General features: G+C 35.5%; 1 long non-coding RNA gene and 1 other non-coding gene across 3 annotated transcripts in view; both read left to right on the forward strand.

The window, feature by feature from the left end:
• Nucleotides 1–24,842, forward strand: part of LOC105480995 (uncharacterized) — a 575,131-nt gene that overhangs the window by 520,025 nt on the left and 30,264 nt on the right. The window lies entirely within an intron of this gene.
• Nucleotides 10,176–10,280, forward strand: LOC112426538 (U6 spliceosomal RNA). The gene has a single exon (XR_003017905.2). It is a non-coding gene; the product is annotated as a U6 spliceosomal RNA (small nuclear RNA).

Raw genomic sequence — 24,842 nt, forward strand, 5'->3', positions numbered from 1 at the left:
TCATCTGTGTAAGCAAATCCCTGTATGTGTTTGTGTGTTCAGATTTTCTTTTCTTATAAGGACAGCTGTCCTTAGATTGGATTAGGGTCCACTCTAATCGGCCTCATTTTAACTTAATTACCCTTTATAGGTCCTATTTCCAAATATAGTCACATTCTGAGGTACTGGGGATTAGAGATTTAATATGAATTTTTGGGAACACAATTCATCCCGTAACTGTGAGAAAAACATTTTAGGAGAAATAAAGTAGTCATTTGCTATTATTATCAACCATTACTAATTTTCCATCTAATAACAAGACCTTTCTCTCCTCGGAGGACCGCATTTCAAGCTTTATTTAGAGATTACCTCTATTTTCGCAAGAGTGGGCACATATCAAATATCTGGCCTATCAGAGTACCAAATCTCTCTGGCTACAATGATTTGTTCTAGGTTAACACATTATTCAAGCTAAAATAGTGTGTGTCTTCATTGTGCCTTGTTAACTAGAACCATCAGGAAAGACAGTTCATTTAGAGAAATAAGTTTAGATTGTACATTGGCAATCAATATGTACACACAAAGCATTATAGATGTAACACGAAAAAATTTTACTTTTTGCTCAAGCTATAGGTTCAAAAAAGTGAGATATTCTCTAGAGAATATTTTTTATGTGATCACTCAGCAATCTACATAGGTTTCCTTCATCACCATGAAGCTACCATGCTTCCCACAACAAGGAAAATGAAAGTTAGAGGGATGTGTACTGAATTCTCCCTGCTTTAAACTGTAATTATTTCTCCTCACAGTTCATTGGATAGAAATAGTCATATGGCCCCACTGGAACTAGAGGGTTGAGGATGTTGGGGGAGCACATGACTTTTTGGTGAGAAATAAACATTTTTTTTCCACAAAGTTTATGAATAACATAAGGTAAAACTGCTATATTTCATGGTTGAATGAATAAAGCAATTTTCATTAGGACACAATGAGGTCAACATGCAAAGAAGCAAAAATATGTAGAAAGGAAAGACTGAGGCTAAAGACACTGGACCTTACTTTCTTTTAGTCTCTTAATTAGTGTTACCTTCTGAATAGAGCAGTTTTGCGAGCCAATACAAAATAATAATTATTATTATCAATATTATTTTATTGTTAGTTTAGTTTACCTCCAAAAGCAACTGGTAGAGGTCTACCTTATACAGTATATTGATATATTATTATTGTTATATTTTTAATACATTATAATTATGTTTTATGTTTTTCTGTTAAGTTTAGTTTGTGACATTTGCTTTGAATGTTTTATTCGTATATTGCAATGTTTTAAATTCAATATTTATCTTGTTTCAGGGCTTATCGACCCTTTTTTTTTTTTTGAACATTCTCAATTTGTTATCTATCTTTTGATTTGGTGAAACTTTCCTCATTTTCCATTTTGTGCTTTTGGTTTGGAAACAATGCTTTTATTTTTATTAATGTAGTGAACACTATAAAGTCATTTTTAAAATTAAATAACTCTACAAAGAAGAAAACCAATTTCTTGATTTTTATATCTGGAAATGAAATGGCTCTAGAGTGTTTTAATCATTTTTCAGTTTCTACATTAATTTTGTAAGGTATTTTACTCATTTAAAGTTTTGTCATTATTTTAATTTACCTCATGTTTAGCATTTATTCAGAATGACCATATTTGCAAATAACTCTACCCAGTTGTTTTTGTTTTTACTTTTTCACATCACTCCTTTTCTTGATTCATGTTCCTAAATTCAACTGTAGTGTTGTAAACTACTTCAGTATGAAAAATCTTATTTCACCTATACTCATTTAAGAAGTTTAAGGTTAAGATTTTAGGTTGGACCAGGCGCAGTGGCTCACGCCTATAATCCCAGTACTTTGGGAGGCAGGGGCAGGCAGTTCACGAGGTCAAGAGATCGAGACCATCCTGGCCATCATGGTGAAACTCTGTCTTTACTAAAAATAGAAAAATTAGCTGGGCATGGTGGTGCGCACCTGTAGTCCCAGCTACTTGGGAGGCTGAGACAAGAGAATCGTTTGAACCGGGGAAGTGGAGGTTGCTGTGAGCTGAGATCACGCCACTGCATTCCAGCCTGATGACAGAGCAAGACTGTCTCAAAAAATAAAATAAAATAAATAAATAAATTAAAGATTTTAGGCTAATGGGTATTTTTACATCATTACTTTGTGATATTTATAGTTTTCTGCTTTTTTCTAACCTTTCTCAGGTGCTAATGGGAGATTGTTATATACTATATAGCTACTCAAAGTGGTAGAATTGGAAGCCACATGAATAATGTCACAATACCATCCTGTACAGGTTAAGCACATGAGACATTCAGAGAATCCTAAGGATTTTTGGCCAAAAAGATCTAGATAGAAATTGAAGTCTGTGCAGAAAAGTTAACAAAGCAAGCCTAAGACTGCTATGTTTAGAAATGCCAGCTTGCAAGGTTAACCCTTGGGTGGCATCTGGGAACTTGGCTGGTAAACAGTTTCATACATTGATATAAAACGTACCCTAACTAATAAGAGTGGCTTACTGTGCCTAAACTATTTGTACAATGTGGTTTATGGTAAAAATGTGCTTTATTTCTGGGAGTCTAGAACTTTGGTACATGCTAGGCAGATAATACCTACATGAGCAGACCCCAATAAAAGCCTTGGTCACCGAGTCTCTAATGGGCTTCCTTGGGCAGAAAATTCCCACAGCTGTTGCTACATTTTTATTGCTGGTTGAAGTGTGTGCTGTCTGTGACTGCTCATGGGAGGAAGAAAACATGAGACCTTAAATGGACTCTTGCACATGTCTTTTTCTCTTATGATTCAGCTGTGTATCTTTACCATAGCACATTGCTGTAATAAATGTAAGAGTGTAACTATATGTAAAGGTATCACATTGTAACTCAGTATAATAACAATAATTATTTCTTATGTAAGTATTGTGCTAAACAAGCAAACAAAAAATTTCTAATTTTAATGAGGATAGTATCTTTTATCTAATAAGTTTATCATGAAGTCTACATAACATATGAACATGTTCAGTCATTTAAATAGCTATAAGTGAATTTTCTCTTCCTTTTATTTCTCACAAGCAAGTCTATGAGACTAAATAAAAAAGTAAATAAAAATGAATTGTAGGAAAAAGTTCACCTGAAATACATGGAATTTCAATCAAGTGTTACAGGTATGAAAGTGACTTTGGTGAAAAAGAAAAAAAAGTGTGTTATACACTGAGTAAGGAGGAATTCTATTTAAACAAAATATTCTTCAAAATATAAGGTTATAGTGATACAATGGAAATAGAAAAAGAGATCATATTTATTGAATCTAGGGATACAAAGGAGATAGAAATGTAATAAAGTGGCGCTCATTCTAATCCCCAATGGTCTCTTTCTACAGGGGAAAGGCACATGAAATCACCAAAAACCAAATCAGCCTCTGTCTCTAATTTCAAGGGAATTTATTGGTATTAATGGGCACAGCATACCCTCAGTAAAACAAAAATAAATTGTACACTGTGAGAATTAGGATCGCCTTAAAGATAAGTCAATATGCTTTCTCATTTATCATGTAAATGATGCTATATTTCTTCAAAGATGTACAACCTATATAAACAAACTACTGATGCTATATTTGTCTTCCTTATTTATACCTACACTGAACTAGCAAGCATTTTTTTAAGGCATCTGTGGGGCTGAGTATTAACATTTGCTTAAACCAGTAAATGGATTAATTATGTAGTTTTTGTTGCCTAATGGTTGGCTGCTGTCAATATATTCTTCTGTCTCTATTGCTTGAGTATTGAAGATAGACTTATTTTGGATTCCTGACTTAATGTGGGGAGGTCTCACATTAGTTTCTCCAATTTTGCTAAGTTGAAATCCTACTCCGTAGTGGGATTGCTATCCAGGGAACTGTTAGGACTAAGGATTCAGAACACTTCCAGAGCAGCTCTGGCTTTGGTGTGCCCTTTTCCATTCGAGTTCAAGTTGCCAGGTTTTTAGTACCATTTTTGTTTTGCTTTAGGTTTGTTGAAAATTTTTGTTGTGGTGGTTGCTGTTGTTCATTGAAGACTTGCTTTATTTTTGTGAGAGCTCAACAATAGTTTTAGAAATGCATTCCTTCTAACTAAAATAGTATTTGCATGTTTTACGGTAGGGGATTGTATCAGAGTATCTACCCTTTGTAAATTGGATTTGAATAGTCAGTAGAACTTTAAAAAACTTGATTATGTTGTAGTCAAACTTATTTTTAAAAAAATTTACAATAAAATCTCCATTAAATACTGATGAAGCCCACCTTACTTTTAAATTTAATTTTCAGATTTTCAGAATAATATATGAATGGTTTTAGAATCAAACATTTCTATTAAACTGATAAAAATAAAAAGTAAAGCATTAAAAACAGCGTCTCATCACCACTTATTTCTCAACTCATGCTTCTCAGAGGTAACCAAACTATTTAAACTTTTAGCTTTCCCATTCATTATTAACCTCCACACCTTAAAATACTATTTGTATCATTATTTCATGATTTATTAATTGCATAAATTAAACTTGACCTCTTACTATGGATGGTAAGGAATAGACTTGCACAATAAGCTCTATTTTCAACAATCAGGTTAAAGTTTTACTTTTGATTAAAACTATGTTCTGTATTTTCATTATTCTGATTTTATAACTATTTTTTTGAGTACCTTAGATTTTATAAGTGTGTTTGCTGCCCTGGCACTTTAAATAAATAATTGTTTTTATCATTGGTGTTCTGAATTGTTATACTGAAGCACAAGAGGTGATCAGGTTTGTGGATGGATTTTTAAAACAGATAATTCTGCTAAAGTTAAAGGAGAAAAAAAAAGAAGGATGTGGATTGACATGTAAATTCCATAGGGAAGGAAGATGATGAAGCAGCTCTTGATGCAGGAGAAAGCAAGAAAGAAGGTGTCATTTTGATAAAGGTTCACCATTTGGATAGGCGAGAATTAGATCTCATGAGCCAAGGCTAATCGATTAGAATGAGCACTAGAATGGGTGAAAATAAAAAAATGATAGAATGCTTAATTTCAACATTTTATATTCTTTATAAAGAACCTGTTAGAATAACTGTTGTATGCCTATCTAATATGGTGATATAATACACACAAATATGTGTGTGTGTTGTGTGTATAAACATATACTATCAACAATATAATCTTACTGTTTTTAAAACCGATGAAAGGCCAATACAATTTTAATAACAAGCTCAAAAATAGATGAAGAAAATCAGGAAACTCTTCATTAATGGAAATACCTTTGGAGTGATTGAAAGAAATATTTTTTTTGTTTCATTTTTTTTGTTTGTTTTCTCCAGTTTCATTGGGTGTTTTGTGTGTGTTTGTTTTTATTTTTGTTTTGTGGCATATAACTCGAAATGCTGCCCAAACAGGTTCAATTATGTTGAACAGAGGATATTTTCACCTGCTAATAATGGAATTGCCTGCACATCAAGATGGGAAATGGGGAAGCCCAAATTGCTTTGTATGATAAAGTGCGAAGAATCTAAACCGTTAAATAAGGACAGGGATCTGGGGGAGAGAGGAGGTGGGAGTCAGGGAGGTGAGGAATGGAAGGAGGACAGATAATAGCCCTCAGAGATACAGCAGTGCTAAACAAGTCAAGATAAAACAAACACAAAGATATTTGTAAAATATTTGTGCGGAGATACACTATTCACTAATCACTCTCATTGTCACTCCTAAGGTATCTTTAGAAAAGCAACAATTTTTCTTTAATAAACATTGGATCTTCTAGACAAACTGTAGGGAAGCAGGGGTCTGTATCTGAGTGGTTCTGAAACACTTCAATATTTTTACATTTCAACCACAAACATATTTGTCTGCCCTTATATTTTTGTCATAAATATACATGTAGCATAAAATTTCCCATTATCACAATTTTTCAGTGGCATTAATTATATTCAGAATGTTGTGCAACCATCACCACTATCTGTTTCCAAAGATTTTTATCACCCCAAACAGAAACTCTGCACACATTAAGCAATAATTCCTCAATCCCTTCCTCCACCATCTCCTGGTAACTTCTGATCTATTGCCAAAACAGTGTGATTTTGCTCCCCAGAAAATATTTGACAATGTCTTGAGACTCTGTTCATTGTCACAGTGAGGGAATAGGGAGATGCTACTGTTATCTTATTCCTGCAGGTACCAGTATGCTCCATCTAATAGGATGCTGCTTCCTGAGGTCAAACCTTGAACTCTAACATTCAATCAGAGCCTTCCAAAGCTCCATCGTCATTCTCCCTATCAGCCCCAACAGAAAGAACATGACCCAGAGTCACCTCATAAAAGGGGATCAGTGGAAAAACTGTGTATACACTCTCTTATCCTACAGGCATACTGAATTTCCTAAATATTATCATCCCTAACTAGTAGATCACTGTGGGTGAGATTTAATCTGGAGCCTTCTGCCACACCCACATGGATGGTCTGTGAGATGAGTAAGATTCTGTGCCCTGTTGAAAAAAGGACTGATGACCAAGAATCAGTTGATAATCCCTTCCAGCAAACCATTAAAATATTTTTGCATTATTCAAAGATTAAAACAGTGGAAATTATGTTATCCTTTTAAAAATAAGTAGGCATTTATTTATAGTTATTGTTATATATCCATTTATCCATTTAACTGTAATCTATTTCAATTCCACTGAGGTTCGCCAAAAATCACCTTTCCTGGCTGGCCTCCTCTTTGTCATCCATCTCACTGAGTGCTTTGGCTTGTCCATTTCAGCCTCATCAAAGAAGGGAGACATCTTCAACTTCAGCTTGCCTATCAAGGAGTTGATAGAAATGGCTTTAGGTGTTCCTGCTATAGTCAAAGTATCCTTGGAAAATTTTAAGGACAAACACTCAACTTCTCCTTAATAATTAGTAACCTGGAAAATCGCAATAAGGTCTTGTGTGTGGTCTAGGGACTTCAGTGAGCAAAGAATGCAATGCCACACACCACTCACATGCTGATTGAGCTAGATACAGGACCCTCATGCTTTAAAAAACAGCCTCTTGATGGCATAATTCTTCATTTGGACACAGAGCCCCAGCCCAAGCCCCAGCTGCAGGCCTACCCATTACATTACTTCTAGCCCTAGAATGCTTGGCTGCTAGTCTCCGCGTCTCATCCCCAGAGTAAGTTTACCTGGGCTGTGGAAGCTTCCCTGGTATTGGGTGCTGATAGGAAAGCCAGAAAGAATAGGCTGTGCCAGTAGGAGCATTGTAAGCTTCAGGCTACAACGAAATCTAGAAAAGGCTTGTAGGTGTTTCTTTTGTGTTTTTTTTTGTTTTTTGTTTTTTGTTTTTTGAGACAGAGTCTTGCTCTGTTGCCCAGGCTGGAGTGCAGTGGCCGGATCTCGGCTCACTGCAAGCTCCACCTCTTGGGTTCAGGCCATTCTCCTACCTCAGCCTCCCGAGTAGCTGGGGCTACAGGCGCCCACCACCATGCCCGGCTAATTTTTTGTATTTTTTTTTTTTTAAGTAAAGACGGGGTTTCACCGTGTTAGCCAGGATGGTCTCGATCTCCTGACCTCGTGATCCACCCGCCTCGGCCTCCCAAAGTGCTGGGATTACAGGCATGATCCACCGTGCCTGGCCGGCTTGTAGTTTTAATAGCTGAGAAAGAGGTTGCTAGGTATCTCAAGGCAGGAAAGCATATCCGTGGACAGAAAGGACTGTAGAATAGCCACATCAGAGGGAAGGGTCACTGTGCCTAGTTCAGTGAATGGCCTGAGACAATTGGAAGCAAGACCTCGTTAGTCCTGCCACAGTACACACAGGTTCCTTTTCAAAAGGAAAAAGGGAAGCAAAGAAAAGGAGGTGTTTTCAGTGGCTTTGTCCTCAGAACAAAGGCAAGAGGCAGGAAGGTCTGTTGTAAACAGACGAATCAGTACCAGCCCCTGTGCTAAGTCCAGGCCCAGAGGAAATTGGGGCTGATATTGTAGACTCAGGATCCCACAGCTCAGGGGCACATGCAAGGCTCTGACCTGATTTTAGAAGAATCATAGAGGCTTAGGCAGAGATACCTACCATGCCTGAACAGACGCAAGGAAAAACTCCATCTCCAGGCAGAGATTTTAAATGAGAATTCCTGATTTGACATGGCTCCCTCCTATCCAGATGAAAGAAAAGTTCAGAAAAGTACAGCATCACATTACCATCAACGATCAGAATGCAGGTTCTGAGGGCTAGAGTAATCACAGCAGGGACAAGGGCTTCTGAAACCATAAGATATGTTCCGTATGTAAATCACCAGATGCAATGATCAGCCCATCTGTCAGATTTACTCCTCTCCCACAATCTCCTGGTTTGCTTCTGCAGGAGCCAAGATCTCCAACCTTGGACTGGAGAAGCTGGGTTACTCAGGCTACTTTTCCCACTCGGCCAGGTTTTGTTTTGGGAGGTATTTTGCAAGTAAGTCTGAAATTCAGTAAGGAAAATCTCTAGCATCAAGATTTTTTTTTTTTTTTTTTTTTCTAGAAAATGTAGAGATGACTCTGGAAGTTAACAGTGGTTGACTATTGTTTTTCATAGTTTTAAAGTCATTGAGATTTGTGCTAATTTGTTATACAGCAAACAACTATTACACCAAACACCCAAACAATTAAATCAAAACAAAACAACAGCTCATCCTTCTTCATTCCACAACTCCTCTACATTTTGTATTTGTTAGTATAATGGGAGATGCTTACTCAATTTATAATTCTTAAATAGTACTTTTTGAGTGGGCTATGAGTCAGCCTTCATTCATTCTGTTAAATTGTGTCCAGCATGAACCACATTTGACAGCTGATTTGATTTGGCTGTGTCATCCAAATCTCATCTTGAATTGTAGTTCCCATAATCCCCACATAACCTAGGAGGGACCTGATGGGAGGTAATTGAATCATGGGGTGGTTACCCTCATGCTGTTCTCGTGATAGTGATAGTAAGTGTGTTCTTACAAGATCCGATGATTTTTTTTTTTTTTTTTTTTTTTTTTTGAGACGGAGTCTCGCTCTGTCGCCCAGGCTGGAGTGCAGTGGCGGGATCTAAGCTCACTGCAAGCTCCGCCTCCTGGGTTCACGCCATTCTCCTGCCTCAGCCTCAGGAGTAGCTGAGACTACAGGCACCCGCCACCTCGCCCGGCTAGCTTTTTGTATTTTTTAGTAGAGACGGGGTTTCACCGTGTTAGCCAGGATGGTCTCGATCTCCTGACCTCGTGATCCGCCCGTCTTGGCCTCCCAAAGTGCTGGGATTACAGGCTTAAGCCACCGCACCTGGCTGATCCAATGGTTTTATAAGGGGCTTTTCCCTCTTTGCTTGGCACTTCTCCTTGCTGCCACCATGTAAAGAAGAACGTGTTTGTTTCCCCTTCTACCATGATTGTAAGTTTTCTGAGACCTCCCCAGCCATGTTGAATTGTGAGTCAATTAAACTTCTTTCCTTTATAAATTACCCAGTCTCACGTATGTCTTTATTTGCAGCATGAAAACAGACTAATACAGCACCAATGCCTCAAAGTATTGACAGATTATTAATAGTTTTATATAGTAACTGTGAAATTCTTAGTTTTTCTCATTTTGCTCAAATTTGTTTGAATAGATTATTGAAGGTTTTAGGCTTTTAAGATGAACAGATGGTTGGACAATGTGCTAGAAGGTATTTGTCCCTGAGTAAAGGAAGAGTCATTCTTAAAGAACTTCAATTAATCCTGATATAACATTCATTTGTGTGTGTGTGTGTGTGTGTTTAGTGATAACACTTGAGGCCTACTGTCAGCAAATTTCACATGCCCAATACATTATTATTAACTGCAGTCACCATGCTGTTCATTAAGTCTCTAGTACTTATTCGTCTTATAATTAAAGGATTGCAGTATTTTACCAATATATTCCCTTTTCCTGAAGCCCAGACCCTGGTAACTATCACTCTACTCTCTGTTGCTATGAGCTTAGCATTTTGGTTTTTAGATTCTACATAAAAGTGAGATCTTGCAGTATTTGTCTTCCTGTTTCTGGCGTATTTTCACTTAGCATAATGTCTTCAAGGTTCATGCTAAGTTTGCAAATAGTGAAACTTCTTCTTTTTAAGGCTGAATAATTATGTACTTTCATTGTATGTGTATACACACACATGTACACACACATTTATAGTGCTTACTTCGGCAGCACATGTACTAAAATTGGAAAAATACAGAGAAGATTAGCATGGCTCCTGAGCAAGAATGACACTAATTAGTGAAGCATTCCATATTTCTTTTTAAAAAATCTATTTAAAAAATTTTAAAGTATATGCAAAGCACATTTTCTTTATCCACCCATCTGTCGGCAGATAAGCACTTAGATTGTTCTCCTATCTTGGCCATTGTGAATAATGTTGCAATAAACATGGGAGTGCAGATATTTCCTCTAGATCCTGACTTTAATTTTTTTGGAATATATACCCAGAAGTGAGATTACTGGATCATATGGCACTTCTATTTTAATTTTTTGAAAACTTCCGTACTGTTATTTTTTTTTTATTTTAATTTCAATAGGTTTTTGGGGAACAAAGTAGGGATTTTTTCTCTTCCTGGTACTGGCTGCCAGAATTATCACTTATAGAGAGGCAATGTGATGATTGTCAAACTATCACCCAATCGCCTGACATTCCTGGTAGGTGGTGGGGTAGGGAGCCCTCTTTTGCCCTGCTCATGCCTGACTACCTGTAACAGTTACATGGATAAGTTCTTCAGTGGTGATTTCTGAGACTTTGGTGCACCCATCACCTGAGCAGTGTATGCTGTACCCAGCGTATAGTCTTTTAGCCCTCATACCCCTTCCCACTGTTCCCCCTAAGTCCCCAAAGTCCATTGTATCATTCTTATGCCTTTGTGTCCTTATAGCTTAGCTCCCACTTATGAGTGAGAACATAAGATGTTTGGTTTTTCATCCCTGAGTTACTTCATTTAGAATAATGGTCTCAGTTCAGTCCAGGTTGCTGCAAATATCATTATTTTATTCCTTTTCATGGCTGAGTAGTATTCCATGGTGTGCGTGTGTGTGTGTGTGTGTGTGTGTGTGTGTGTGGCATTTTTTTTATCTACTCATTGATGGGCATTTGGGCTGGTTCTATATTTTTGCAATTGCAAATTGTGCTGCTATAAACATGCATGTGCCAGTACCTTTTTTGTATAATGACTTCTTTTCCACCTAGTAGTGGAATGGCTGGATCAAATGTTAACTCTACTTTTAGTTCTTTAAGGAATCTCCACACTGTTTTCCAGAGTGGTTGTACTAGTTTACATACCCGCCAGCAATGTAAAAGTGTTCCCTTTTCACCACATCCATGCCAACATCTACTATTTTTTTTATTATGGCCACTCTTGCAGGAGTAACGTGGTATCACATTGTGGTTTTGATTTGCATTGCCCTGATAATTAGTATACGTTTTTTAAATAATGGCTATACCAATTTACATTCCCACCAATAGTATATTAATACAAATGTTTCCTTTTTTTCATATCCTTACCAACAGGGATCTTTTATCCTTTTGATGATAGCCATCTTAGTAAGTGTGAGGTGATAACTCATTGTGTATTTTTGCATTTGCATTCTCATGATGATTAATGATATTGAGCATCTTTACATATGCCTGCTGGCCATTTGTATGTCTTCTTCTTTTTCTTTTTTTTTACCCTGATATGCTGTCACCCAGCTAGAGTGCAGTGGCATGATCTCAGCTCACTGCAACCTCTTCCTTGTGGTAGAGGTTCTCCTGTCTCAGCCTCCCGAGTAGCTGGGATAACAGGTTTGCACCACCATACCTGGCTAATTTTTGTATTTTTAGTAGTGATTAGGTTTTACCATGTTGGCAAGGCTGGTCTCAAACTCCTGGCCTCAAGGGATCTGCCTGCCTCAGCCTCCCAGTGTGCTGGGATTACAGACATGAGCCATCATGCCCAGCCTGTATGTTTTCTTTTGAGAAAGGTCTATTTAAGTCCTTTGCCCATTTATAATCAGTTTGTTTTCCTGTTCTTGAGTTGTGTAAGTTCCTTATTAACTCCTTATTGGAATCATGGCTTACAAATATTTTCTTTTGTTCTGTAGGTAACATTTTCATTTTGTTAATTGCTACTTTTGCTATGCAGAAACTTTTTAGTTTGATGTTTTCCCACTTACTTATTTTTGTTTGTGTTGTCTGATATTTTACTTTGGTATTCAAAATATTGCCAAAGACAATGTCAAGGAGCTTTTCTCCTATGTTTTCTTCTAGGAGTTTTAAGGTTTTAGACCTTATGTTTAATTCTTTAATCCATTTTGGGTTGATATTTGTATATAGTGTAAGAGAAGCATCCAATTTTATTTTATTTTTACATGTGGATTTCTAGTTTCCTCAACAATCATTTATTAAAAAGTTTATCCTTTCCCTGTTGTATATTCTTGATGCCTTTATAAAAAGTTAGCTGACTATATTTGCAGGATTTTATTTCTGGGCTATCTATTCTGTTTTGTTGGCTAAGGTGCCTGATTTCATGCCAGTACCATACTATTTTGATGACTACAACTTTGTAGCAGATTTTAAAAATAATGTAGTGTGATACCTCATGCTTTGTTCTTTTTGCTTAAGATTGATTTGGCTATTTGGAGTCTTGTGGTTTATAGGAATTCTAGGATTGTATTTTCTATTTCTGTGTATTTTCATCAGGTAAAAAAAAAAACAAAAAAACAAAAAAAGCTTTTAATGGTTTACTGACTGAGGACAATCTACGCCTTCACAATCTAGAACCTGAAGACTGAATCATCTGAGAACAACAGAGATACTGTCCTTGCCATGTACACTCCAGCAAAAACTTCAGGACCTTGAACTTTGGGTTCATAATCTTACAACTGAGAAGGATTCCTCCATGCTCTTCGAACTGTATATCCATGGGAACCCTTCAGGTGAAGCTAACCAGGGAATTTTCTCCCCAGAAGAAGATGACAATATTGATATGAACAGCTTTTCCCAAAATCATGGATCAAGACTTCTACTATCATGAGACTCTTATCCTTGAATATTTTTCCCTTGCTTATGCCTTTATGAACAATAGAAGTGAAAAGAGGGGCTGTTTTGTACACATATGGGGTATACATTTATTTGCGAATAATTTTGCAGCCAGCCTTATATGTAGATAACCTTATATCTGGACAGATGAAAGATGAAGGTCCAATGTAGGTGAGAAACCTTAATGGTATCTACATTGTCACATAATTAGAAACAGAACATTGATTCACTCCTCCTAGCCCACATCGTGGTTAAAGAGAACATTGCCAGGGGGCCTTCGCTCTTCTAGAAAGGCATCTAGAAGATGTTAGGTCCTTTTGTTAGGTCCTTTTCTTTCATGGTTTGGAGTTAAAAAAAAAAAAAAAAAGCAATGATTAGAAATGTATCCCTCATTATATACTCTATTGCAGACTCTACTGTAAAGGCTGTGGTTACACAATAGACTTTAAATTCTCTTTTGAAATAGAATTGCTATAGATTACATACTAGCTAAACAGAGAAGTATCTGAGGAGCTGCTGGCACTTGTGGCCTATGGAGAAATACATCAAATGTAGATTATAAAGATTCAGTTATAGATTAACAAAAAGACTGCTGAGTTAATTGAGTGGCCTCTTATCTAGTTCATTCTTTGATTTCTTTAATTTTAGGTGGTTTGGTTTATGGGGACCCTGGGTAAGAAGCATACACCAAACTCTTGGTATTATTCTCCTGATAGTCATAATAGTTTTCCTGGTACACTGTATTCTCTGAAACGTTTTAAATGTTTGCATGTAGCCATCTCTAGAATGTCAAATGGTATCTCTTCAACTGGAATGACAAGAGCTGACAGACATGTGTGACCGTGGGCACACCATAAACTATGCATGATATGCTGAGACTGGAAACCCAAAATGGTGGTAAATGAAAGTGGCGTTAAGGCCTTAAGTTTTGGTCACAATCTCACCTAAGTGAGATCGTAACCAACAGTGGGGAATTTTTAAACAAAATGATGGGAGACCATTGTTTTGTACTGAGCTCATGTACTAGGTCCTAACAGACCAGAGCAAATCAAAGTGGAGTCACTCATGCTAAATGTGGCATAATCAAGCTATGACTTTAATGAAACAAATAGATCCTAGAACAGACCTGGTGTTTTTTCTCCCGCAAAGAGGACATTACAGCATAAAGAAGTACCCTCTACTTTAATCCTTCCAAAAATAAAAAAATGAAATAACCTGAAGTCCTTACTTCTACCTTACAAAACCCACTGTTTTGCTATTTTCCAATGAGTTTCAAGGCCAAATAAGTACATTTATAATAGTGATAGTAACATCAATGTCTGAAGTTTTGGTCAATCTATCAAAATTGAGAAGATAACCAAAATGGGGGGAATTGTTAAATCAGGTTTAGCCTAAACGTGCCTCCTTACGTGTTTAAATTAGGCCTAAAGGTTTTTCTGTACATCATGAACTATAACAAGGAAAGTGTAACCAGACCCGTAGCCGACACTTGTGTCAATCACCAAGTTTTGGCCAGTCAAATGTAGCCAACTGTGTTCAAATAAGAAACATCAATCCATAACAAATCCAGATGTTTCTGTGCCTCACTTGCATTTTCTGTATATCACCTTCCTTCTACTTTCCATAAATCATCTACCACATGGCTGTGTGGGGTCTCAGAGCCTATTCTGGCCCAGGAGGCTGCCCAATTTGCAAATCCTTCAAAGTTCAATTAAACTCCTTTAAATTTAATTTGGCTGAAGTTTTTCTTTTAACACCCCAAAATATTTCAATGGAAATAATTTAAATAATTTTTTAGAGACATAAAAATTATGTTATTGGGAAGACTTAACCAAACAAGACATCACTCAAAAAGGGACACAAGTTTAGGTTTTTCAACCTTTTCATCTTTATTGAGAGTGGTTTAGAATAATGAAGTGAAAGGGCTTGAAAAAAATAAAAACCTTATCAGTGCTATATTTTTTTCTTTGTGGGTTTCAAATTTCTGCTCTCAGGTATGGAGAAATTATATTGTTAAGTGCTAACATTTTCATTGGGAAAGCAGAAGTAAGGCCACATAACTTTTTCCCTTAGGGCCATTTGTATATACGCTAATGGGTGCATTTAGGAACAGAGTAATCATTGATTAAAAAAATAGCTGGTATTGATCTATGCCATAAATGTTCTCAAAGTTCATTTAAATAATCCATTACCTATTCTGGTTTATTCACATTTAGGGAATTCTATTTTAAACGGAACATTGGCCAATCATCTGATTTGATGCAGTTGCTTGTACCTCCCCAGAGAGGACATGGAACAATTGTCCTTTAGTCAAGGTACAGATTTTTCCCTGTAGTTTTTACACCCTCTGCAATAGCTCATGGGCTGGACCTACTGGCAATCAGCTTTTGATAAAAATGAGACTCATACAACACCAAATACTTGGCTTCCACGACTACTACCTGTTTGCTTTGAACATGACAACTGAACAGGCCCTAATGCCTTCCCTTTAACATTAAAGCCATATAATCTGAACGTGTTTTTTTTTTTTAAACTTTCATAATAACTTCAGGGGTACAAGTACAGGTTTGTAACATAGGTAAACTTGTTGTTTAGATTATTTCATCACCCAGATAGTAAGCCCACTACCCATTAGTTGTTTTTCTAGATTCTCTCCCTCCTCCCACCATCCACCCTCCAAAAGGCCCCAGCATGTGTTGTTCCCCTCTATGTGTCCATGTGTTCTCCCATAACAATCTGCTTTACATCCCACTCCCACAGAGTTCTGTTTTAAGATCTCTGGTAATCTCTTCTTTTTAAATGTATGTGCTATCTACAAACCTTTTTCACATGCAATGTCTCATTTATTTTATTTAAAAAGATCTTGCTGTCTGGGAGGTATCATGTATAGCTTACCAATCATCATGCCTCAGCTTACAGATATCTAGTGCCATGCCTGAAGACACAAAGCTAGTTGTTTTACAATTGGAAGACAAATCTGACTCAAAGCTTAATGAGTGTGTGTGTGCACATACGTGTGCATTTGTTTCCTGCGATAGCCAAGATTCTTGACCCTTTTATGTTGGCAGCACTCCTTGAACACTGGAGCATTACTTCCCATTCTTAATGGAATTTAAAAAAGAACTCAAAGAAACACTAAAGCATGTCAGCATAATTGCCAAGAGATAACAACCACAGTAAAACAGTGTTTCACATTGTCTTTAAAAGCATCTCTATTTACTTACTACTCGCTCTGCGGCCTTTTAGCACCATATTGCATTTGAGCAGAACTGTTAACTGCCCTTATATATTCACAAGGCAGTGTTCTTGCCTGCTCTTAAAACAACAACAACAAAAACAGTTTTGCAACAGGCTTGTTAGTGTTTTAGCACACTAACAACTCTTAATACCAGCAAATTGTACCCTCCACCTCCACTCTGTGCCTGATATTTCCATCACACACACACACACACACACACACAATTTATTGTCATCTCCATTTATTTTTTAAATTGATAAAAATTTGATAGTTCACCTTTAAGAGGACTATGGAACAACAGGGGAGCAGGAACACCGGTTTAAAACCTCTATGGTAGGACATGGTTCAATTAAATATCCTGTCAAAAAGCAATCTGGAAATTAAGGCATTTGATCTTGCTCTTTAAATAGATAAATTCTGATGGTAGGTTTAATGTAATGCCTATACAGCTAAGATGTTCTGAGAGAATGAAATTAGTGATTTACTAAATCACTTCTTCCTTGGCTGTGAAAATGCTTTTTCTGCATATTTTTTTTCTTCAGCTCAGGCCTGCAATGGATTTGTACTTTAGGAGAAAGTACCCTTTTAAAATAATATTTCTTCCAAAACTATCTTCATGACCAGCATTTCGGGGACTAGAAGTAGTTTCATAAGTTGATTCTTATTATACTCTCCAGTGCTAAATAAAGGGAAAGCCACAAATGGAACTTTACTGAAAATGCTATGTAACAATAATAGCATTAGTTATGTTGCATGATATGTGCCAGACACTGTTTTAAGTTATTTGCATATATTAACTCAAAACAATTCCGTGAAGTCAATGTATTTATTGTGTCCCTTTCCAGATGGGAAAACTAAGGTATAGAGGAAATGTGCAGTTGACTAAATAGCAGTGCCACCGAGTTTGAATCCAGACATTAGGAATCTAAGGCCTTGATATTTAGGCTTTACGTAAAAACAATTCAAAAGGGCGGCTGGGTGCAGTGGCTCATGTCCATAATTCCAGCACTTTGGGAGGCCAAGGTGGGGTGGATCACCTGAGACCAGCAGTTCAAAACCAGCCTGGCCAACATGGTGAAACTCAGTCTCTACTAAAACTACAAAAATTAGCTGGGTGTGGTGGTACATGTCTGTAATCCCAGTTATTTGGGAGGTTGAGGCAGGATAATCATTTGAACCAGGGAGGCAGAGGATACAGTGAGTTGAGATCATACCATTGTACTCTAGCCTGGGCAACAGAGCAAGACTTGGTCACAAACAAAACAAAACAAAACAAAAATTCAAAAGAGGAAAGAGAGAGACAGATGAAAAAAAAAATTTAAGAAATGAAAAAGTTTGTCATCTAAGCTATAGGATGATTCTATTTTGTTCTCACTGATACTAGCCTTGATTCTATTCCCCTTTCATTATGAGGAACTGACCCAGAAAATTCATAATTTGCGAGTGTGTGTTTGTAGACTTTTGATACAGAAGTGAAAACATGTCAGTGACAGCTCAAATATTCTTTGAAGATTCAAAGTGAAAATTCAAGCACCAAAGCATCTTTTGCTTCATTCTCACCCACAACACCATGGGGAGGACCCAGGGCTATTTTTTCAAAGGTGAATCACAATGTCTACCTACTCAAGAATATTCACCTTCCTACTCAGCTTGTAGTAGGAGGCTGGTTCCTGATTGGAAAAAGCAGATATCACTGTTTAATAGTCCATTTTAAAGTCAAAGAGGACTTACACAATGCCAAATGTGTGCTACTATAATAAATCTGCCATTTATTTCTGGAAGCACTGAAATTTAAGCTCATTACTGACATGTACCAGAGCTTGATTAGCTACCTTAGATGAGCTTTTGCACTGAAGTTTTTATTCTGTAATTACTTAGAAAATAGCTTTCACACTTATGCCAAGATACTAAGTTCTATGTCAGCTGTTAAATTTCAGCCAGCAGTGTGGGAGGTAACACTAGCTGTAATCTTAATGGCTGTTGAAAGTTAATGTTTAATAGCTTTGAAAATAGAAATTAAACTTGAAAAGTCTATGCAGATACCTGGAATGTGGATGGGTTCTCAAGCTTCAAGTGAAGAAAAATATTGACAATTATTCAGTGAATTTATAATGATGGAAAGGGAAATCATTCATTTGAGTCAAGTATCATCCCTGATGAGTGATCATCTCCTTCATGAATAGTCATAAAATAACTATCTATGTTGATCAAGTATAGCAAAATATTTCAGAAGTTTGCACCTCATCATTGTGAATTTTGTGGACAGAGTTATAATTTATATAACCCCAAATAATCTTTAGTTCAGTAGACAACGAAGACCTTCTTTAATATTGATGCAATTTATGACTTGACTCTATACTTTACAATTGTTCCCATGTTAATTAGAAGGAAGATAACTGAATTACATTTTTAAAAATTTACTGTACTTGATCATCCTAAGTTTTCCATTGGGACCCTTGTTTCAGTAGCCTATATATTGGGCTGCTTTTAAAATGTCACATTATCTTCATGAAAAGTAATGGCTGCTTTTTCACAGAAGTCATTTTTCATAATTAAATCTCTTAGTTATTACAGTGTTTCTCCCCAAATGCCAAAATAAATGAGAATATATTTTTATTTCATAGTTCTTATTAAAAGCTCATTTTCTTGGATAAATAATCAGCGCTTAAGTCATTGGGTCAGTAGACAGTTATTGTGGATTTAGAATATTTAATTCAAAAGATTGGTTAATATGAACTCATGCATTGAAATATAGCAGTTCTCTTAAGAATTGCTACAAGATCTAAATAAACATTATTTTCTTTGAAAAGGCTAGTACTTCTGAAAATACTCAGAAAATAATTTATAAAATATGCATCTTGAGCAAAGTGTAAATGGCAAAAAAAAGGTTCACATTTGCCATGTTATTAGACAGATTAGATTGTTGTGTTATCCAGTATCCATGATACTGTCGTATCATGCCACTTGTTTTATACTAAAAACATTCTAAAAGAGTATTTAAAATACTCTGAAGGAAAAAAAGTTTTCTGCACATAAAGATGTTTATTGAAGGACACCTGGTTGCCACTTCTTCACTGTCATTTAATTACATATGCCAAGAGGGTGCAAGTTAAGCTTATTAAGGAAATATTTAAAATGGAATATTGTATGACCAATAAAATAGACACATATTGAGGTGATATTGAAACACAAAATAGACTGAAAAAGAAATACTTAAAATGACATTAAAATTATATTTACACTAAAATAATTTTTAAAGTTATGTATTCATATGAACACTAAGAGAACACCACCAAATGAAAGCTTTTGAAAAGACAGGTAAGTTTTATCACCTTTCTTGATGAAGAATTTCATTACTGCTATTGCAGTTCTCATTACATCCTATAATATAAAGAAAATATACGGAAATAATAGAAATCTTTAAATTATTCTCTCTCCTCTTTATTATTTGTTGCCCTGGTGGCATGTTAGAATAATGAACAAAGAGATAAGAAGGAACATCTTATTGAAATTATCAAGTTACAAATACATGTATATAGAAACATTTATCTAGAGATATATAGACAGATACAAAGCTAGATAGATGAGAGAGAGAGAGAGAGAGAGAGAGAGAGAGAGAGAGAGAGAGAGTGCTGGGAAATGCAATGCAAATCTTCCCAAATACCCCTTAACTCTAATTTTCTTGTCCACTGAATGCTATCAGGAAAATATTAAAATAATTTAGAGAAAAATTTTTTAAAATAACTGACTTTTGTTTTTTAATTTTTAATTTCTATGGGTACGTAGTAGGTGTATATATTTATGGGATATATAAAATAGTTTGATATGGCACACACTGTGTAATAATTACATCAGGGTAAATAAATTATCCATCATCTCAAGCATTTATCCTTTCTTTGTGTTAAAAACAATCTAATTATACTCTTTTAGTTATTTTTAAATGTACCATAAATTATTGTTGACTGTTCTCACTCTGTTGTGCTATCAAATACTAGATATTATTCATTCTATCTAACTATATTTTTTGTACCCATTAAGCATCCCCACTTCCCCCACCCCTTGCCACTACCCTTCCTGGCCTCTGGTAGCCTTCATTCTACTCTCCATCTTCGTAAGTTCAATTCTTTAATTTTCAACTCCCACAAATAAGGAGATCATGCAAAGTTTGTCTTCAGTTCCATCCATGTTGTTATAAGTGAGAGAATCTAATTTTCTTATGACATTGTGTGTATGTACCATATTTTCTTTACCCATTTGTCTGTAGATGGACATATAGCTTGCTTCCTAATCTTGTTTATTGTGAATAGTGTTGCAATAAACATGCAAGGCAGCTATCTCTCTCTTCGATACACTGACTTCCTTCCTTTTTGGTATATAGTTAGCAGTGGGGTTGCTGGATTACATGGTAGCTCTATTTTTAGTTTTCTAGGGAACTTCCAAACTGTTCTCTATAGTGGTTGTACTAACTTACATTCCCACCTACCGTGTAGACAGGCTTCCTTTTCTCCACATTCTCTTCAGCATTTATTATTGCTTGCCATTTGGATAAAAGCCATTTTAACTGGGGTGAGATATCACATTGTAGATTTGATTTGCATTCCTCTGATGGTCAATGATGTTACGTACCTTTTCATATACCTGTTTACTATTTGTATGTCTTTTTTTTCCAGAAGTATCTATTCAGATCTTTAGACAATTTTTCAAGGAGATTATTAGTTTTTTTCCTATAGAGTAGTTTGAGCTCTTTATCTAATCTGGTTATAAATCCCTTGTTAGAAGAGTGGGTTGCAAATATTTTCTCCCATTCTCTGGGGTGTTTCTTCAGTTTATTTATTGTTTCTTTTGCTATATAGAGCTTTTAAACTTGATGTGATCCCATTTATAAATTTTTGCTTTGGTTGTCTATGCTTGTGAGATATTACTCAAGAAATCTTTGCCCAGTTCAGTGTTTTAGAGCTTCCCTAATATTTTCTCATAGTAGTTTTATAGTTTGAGGTCCTACATTTAAATCTTTCATTCATTCTTAGTTGACTTTTGCATATGGTGAGACATAGGGGTTAGTTTCATTCTGCTGCCTTATGGATATCTAATTTTCTCAGCAACATTTATTGAAGACACTGTCCATTTCTCAATATATGTCTTGACATCTTTGTTGAAAATTAGTTCACAGTAAATGCATAGATTAGTTTCTGGGTTCTGTATTCTGTTTCTTTGGCCTATGTGTCTATTTTTATGCCAGTATCATGCTATTTTTGTTACTATAGCTCTGTAGTATATTGTGAAGTCAGGTAATATGATTCCTCCAGTTTTGTTCAGGATAGCTTTGGCTTTCTGTGTCTTTTGTAGTTCCATATAAATTTTGTATTGTTTTCTTCTATTTCTGTGAAGAATGTCATTGGTATTCATTGGTATTTTATTAGAGATTGCATTGAATCTGAAGATTTCTTTCAGTAGAATGGACATTTTAACAATATTGATTCTTCCAATCCATAAACATGGAATTTTTCCATTTTTTGTGTCCTTTTGAATTTCTCAGTGTTTTATAATTTTTATTCTGGAGCTCTTTCAATTCTACAAAGTAGATTTCTTTTGCAGACTGTTTGCTGTTGGTATATAGAAATGTTACTGATTTTTTATTTTGTAAACTTACTGAATTTGTTCATTAGTTTGAATATTTTTTGGTGGAGTCTTTAGGGTTATCCAAACATAAGATTATGTACTCTGCAAAGAAGGCTAAGTTGACTTTTTTCTTTCTAATTTGGATGCCCTTCATTTAATTAACTTGTCTGATTGCTCTACCTAAGACTTTCAGGACTCCGTCGAGTAATAGTTGTTAAGGTGGTTATCCTTATTGTGTTCCAGATATTAAAGAATCACTTCTTCCCATTTCAGTATGATACTAGCTGTGGGACTGTCATATATGGCTTTTATTGTGTTGATGTATGTTCCTTCTACACCTATTTGTTGAGGGTTTTTATAAACAGATGGATTTTATCAAATGGTTTTTCAGCACTTCATTTCATTGAAGTAATCATATCATTTTTGTTCTTCATTTTCTTGATATGGTATACCAGATTGATTGAACTGCATATGTTGAACCATCCTTTCATCTTTGGCATGAATCCCAATTGGTAACAATGAATAACTTTTAAAAAATGTGTTGCTGAATTTGGTTTGCTATTATTTTGTTGAGGATTTTTGCATCGTGAATATTGGCCTATTGTTTTCACTTTTTGATGTGTCTTTGTGTGGTTTTGGTATCAGAGTAATACTGGCCTCATAGAATGTTTGGAAGTATTCACTCCTCTTTTTTTTTTTTCTTTTTATGGAATAGTTTATGTAGGATTGGTGTTAATTCTTCTTTAAATGTTTTGTAGAATTCAGCATTGAAGCCTTCAGGTCCTGTGTTTTTGCAGGGGGAGAGTTTTATTATGGCTTCAGTCTCATTACTTGTTATTGGTCTGTATAGGTTTTGGATTTCTTCACGGTTCAATGTTGGTAGGCTTCACGTGTCTAGGAATTTTTTCTAGGTTTTCTAATTTACTGGCAAATAGTTCCTCATAGTGGCCTCTAATGATCCTTTGAATTTCTGCACTATCAGTTATAATGTCTTATTTTTCATTAATGATTTTATTTCTTTGAGTCTTCTCTCTTTTTCTCTTAATCTGGCTTAAGGTTTGTCAATTTTGTCTATCTCTTCAAAAACCCCAATTTTTGTTTCATTTATCTTTTGTACTGTTTTATTTCAATTTTATTTATTTCTGCTCCGATATTTATTATTTATTTTCTTCTACTAATGTGGGGTTTGGTTTGCTCTTGCTTTTCTAGCTCTTTAAGGTGCATTGTTAGGTTGCTTATTAGAAGTTTTTCGACTTTTCTGAGGTGGGTATATTTAGCTATAATAATTCCTCTGAGTACTGCTTTTGCTGTATCCCATAGTTTTTGGTATGTTTTGTTTCCATTACCAGGCAGAAGCCTGAATGGTCTGTCCAGTGCTAGAAATTCCAGCTGCTATCGTATTGGAATTTATGTGTCTCTTAAGATCTAACATGCTTTATCTTTCTCTTTAGCTCTAATATGCTTTGTATATTGGGTGCTCCAGTGTTGGGTGCATATATATTTAAATTGTTATATCCTCTTGCTGAATTGACCCCCTTATTATATAATGATGTTCTGTGTCATTTTTTATAGTTTTTGTCTTGAAATCTGTTTTCTGATATAAGTATAGTGATTCCTTCTTTTCTGGTTTCCATTGACATGGAATATTTTTTCCATCCCTTAATTTTCAGTCTCTATGTGCCTTTACAGGTAAAATGTATTTCTTGTAGGCAACAGATCATTTAGTTATTTTTTTTTTAATTCATTCAGTCATGCTATGTCTTTTGAGGACAGTTTAGTCCATTTATATTCAGTATTACTATTCATGAGTAAGAATTTACTCTTGCCATTTTGCTATTTGTTTTGTGGTCTTTTTCTTCTTTTCTTTTTTCATGTTTTCCTTTTGGTGAATAATATTTTCTCTGGTGGTATGTTCTAATTGCTTGCTTTTTGTTTTTGTGAATCTATTCTGTTTTTAAAATCGATGTTACCATGAGGCTTGCAAATAATATAACCCCTTATTTTAAATTGATGCCAACTTAACACTGATTGCAGAAACAAATGCTACAACAAAGAGAAAACTAATAAAAACTATACACTTTAACTCTGTTCTTCCACTTATTAACTTTTTCTTGTTTCTATTTATATCGTATTGCACTGTCTATGTCAGTTCAGCTTTTAGTCTTTCTAACTCAATATATGAGTAGTTTCCCACCACAATCACAGTGCTATAGTATCCTATGTTTTCCTGTGTACTTACTATAACCAGCAAGTTTTTAACCTTCAGATTATTTCTTACTGCTCATTAACATCCTTCTGTTTCAGACTGACAAACTCCCTTTAGTCATGTAGAACAGATATGGTGTTGACAAAATCTCTCAGATTTTGTTTGTCTGGTCTTTATTTCTCCTTCATGTTTGAAGGATATTTCTCCTAGATAGACTATGATAAGATAAAATATTTTTATTCTTCGGCACTTTAAATATGTCATGTCACTCTCTCTTGGTCTGTAAAGTTTCCACTGAAAAGTCTGCTGTCAGACATATTGGAGCTTCATCATGTATTACTTGTTTCTTTTTTCTTGCTGCTTTTAGTATTCTCTCTTTATCCTTGACCCTTGGGAGTTTGATAAATATATTTCTTGAGGTAGTTTTATTTGGGTTAAATCTTTTTGGTGTTCTATAACCTTGTATTTGAGTATTGATATATTTCTCTAGGTTTTGGAAGTTCTCTGTTATCACTTTGAATAAGTTTTCTACCCTTATCTTTCTCTGTATCTCCTCTTTAAGGCTGATAACTTCTAGATTTGCCTGTTTGAGACTATTTTCTAGGCCTTGTAGGCATCCTTCCTTATTTTTTACGCTTCTTGCTTTTGTCTTCACTGACTGTATTTTCACAAGACCTATCTTTAAGCTCACTGAATCTTTACTCTTCCTGACCAATTCTGCTGCTAAGAGA

The sequence above is a fragment of the Macaca nemestrina genome, chromosome 14 (genome assembly GCF_043159975.1).
Source record: "Macaca nemestrina isolate mMacNem1 chromosome 14, mMacNem.hap1, whole genome shotgun sequence".
Lineage (NCBI taxonomy): Eukaryota > Metazoa > Chordata > Mammalia > Primates > Cercopithecidae > Macaca > Macaca nemestrina.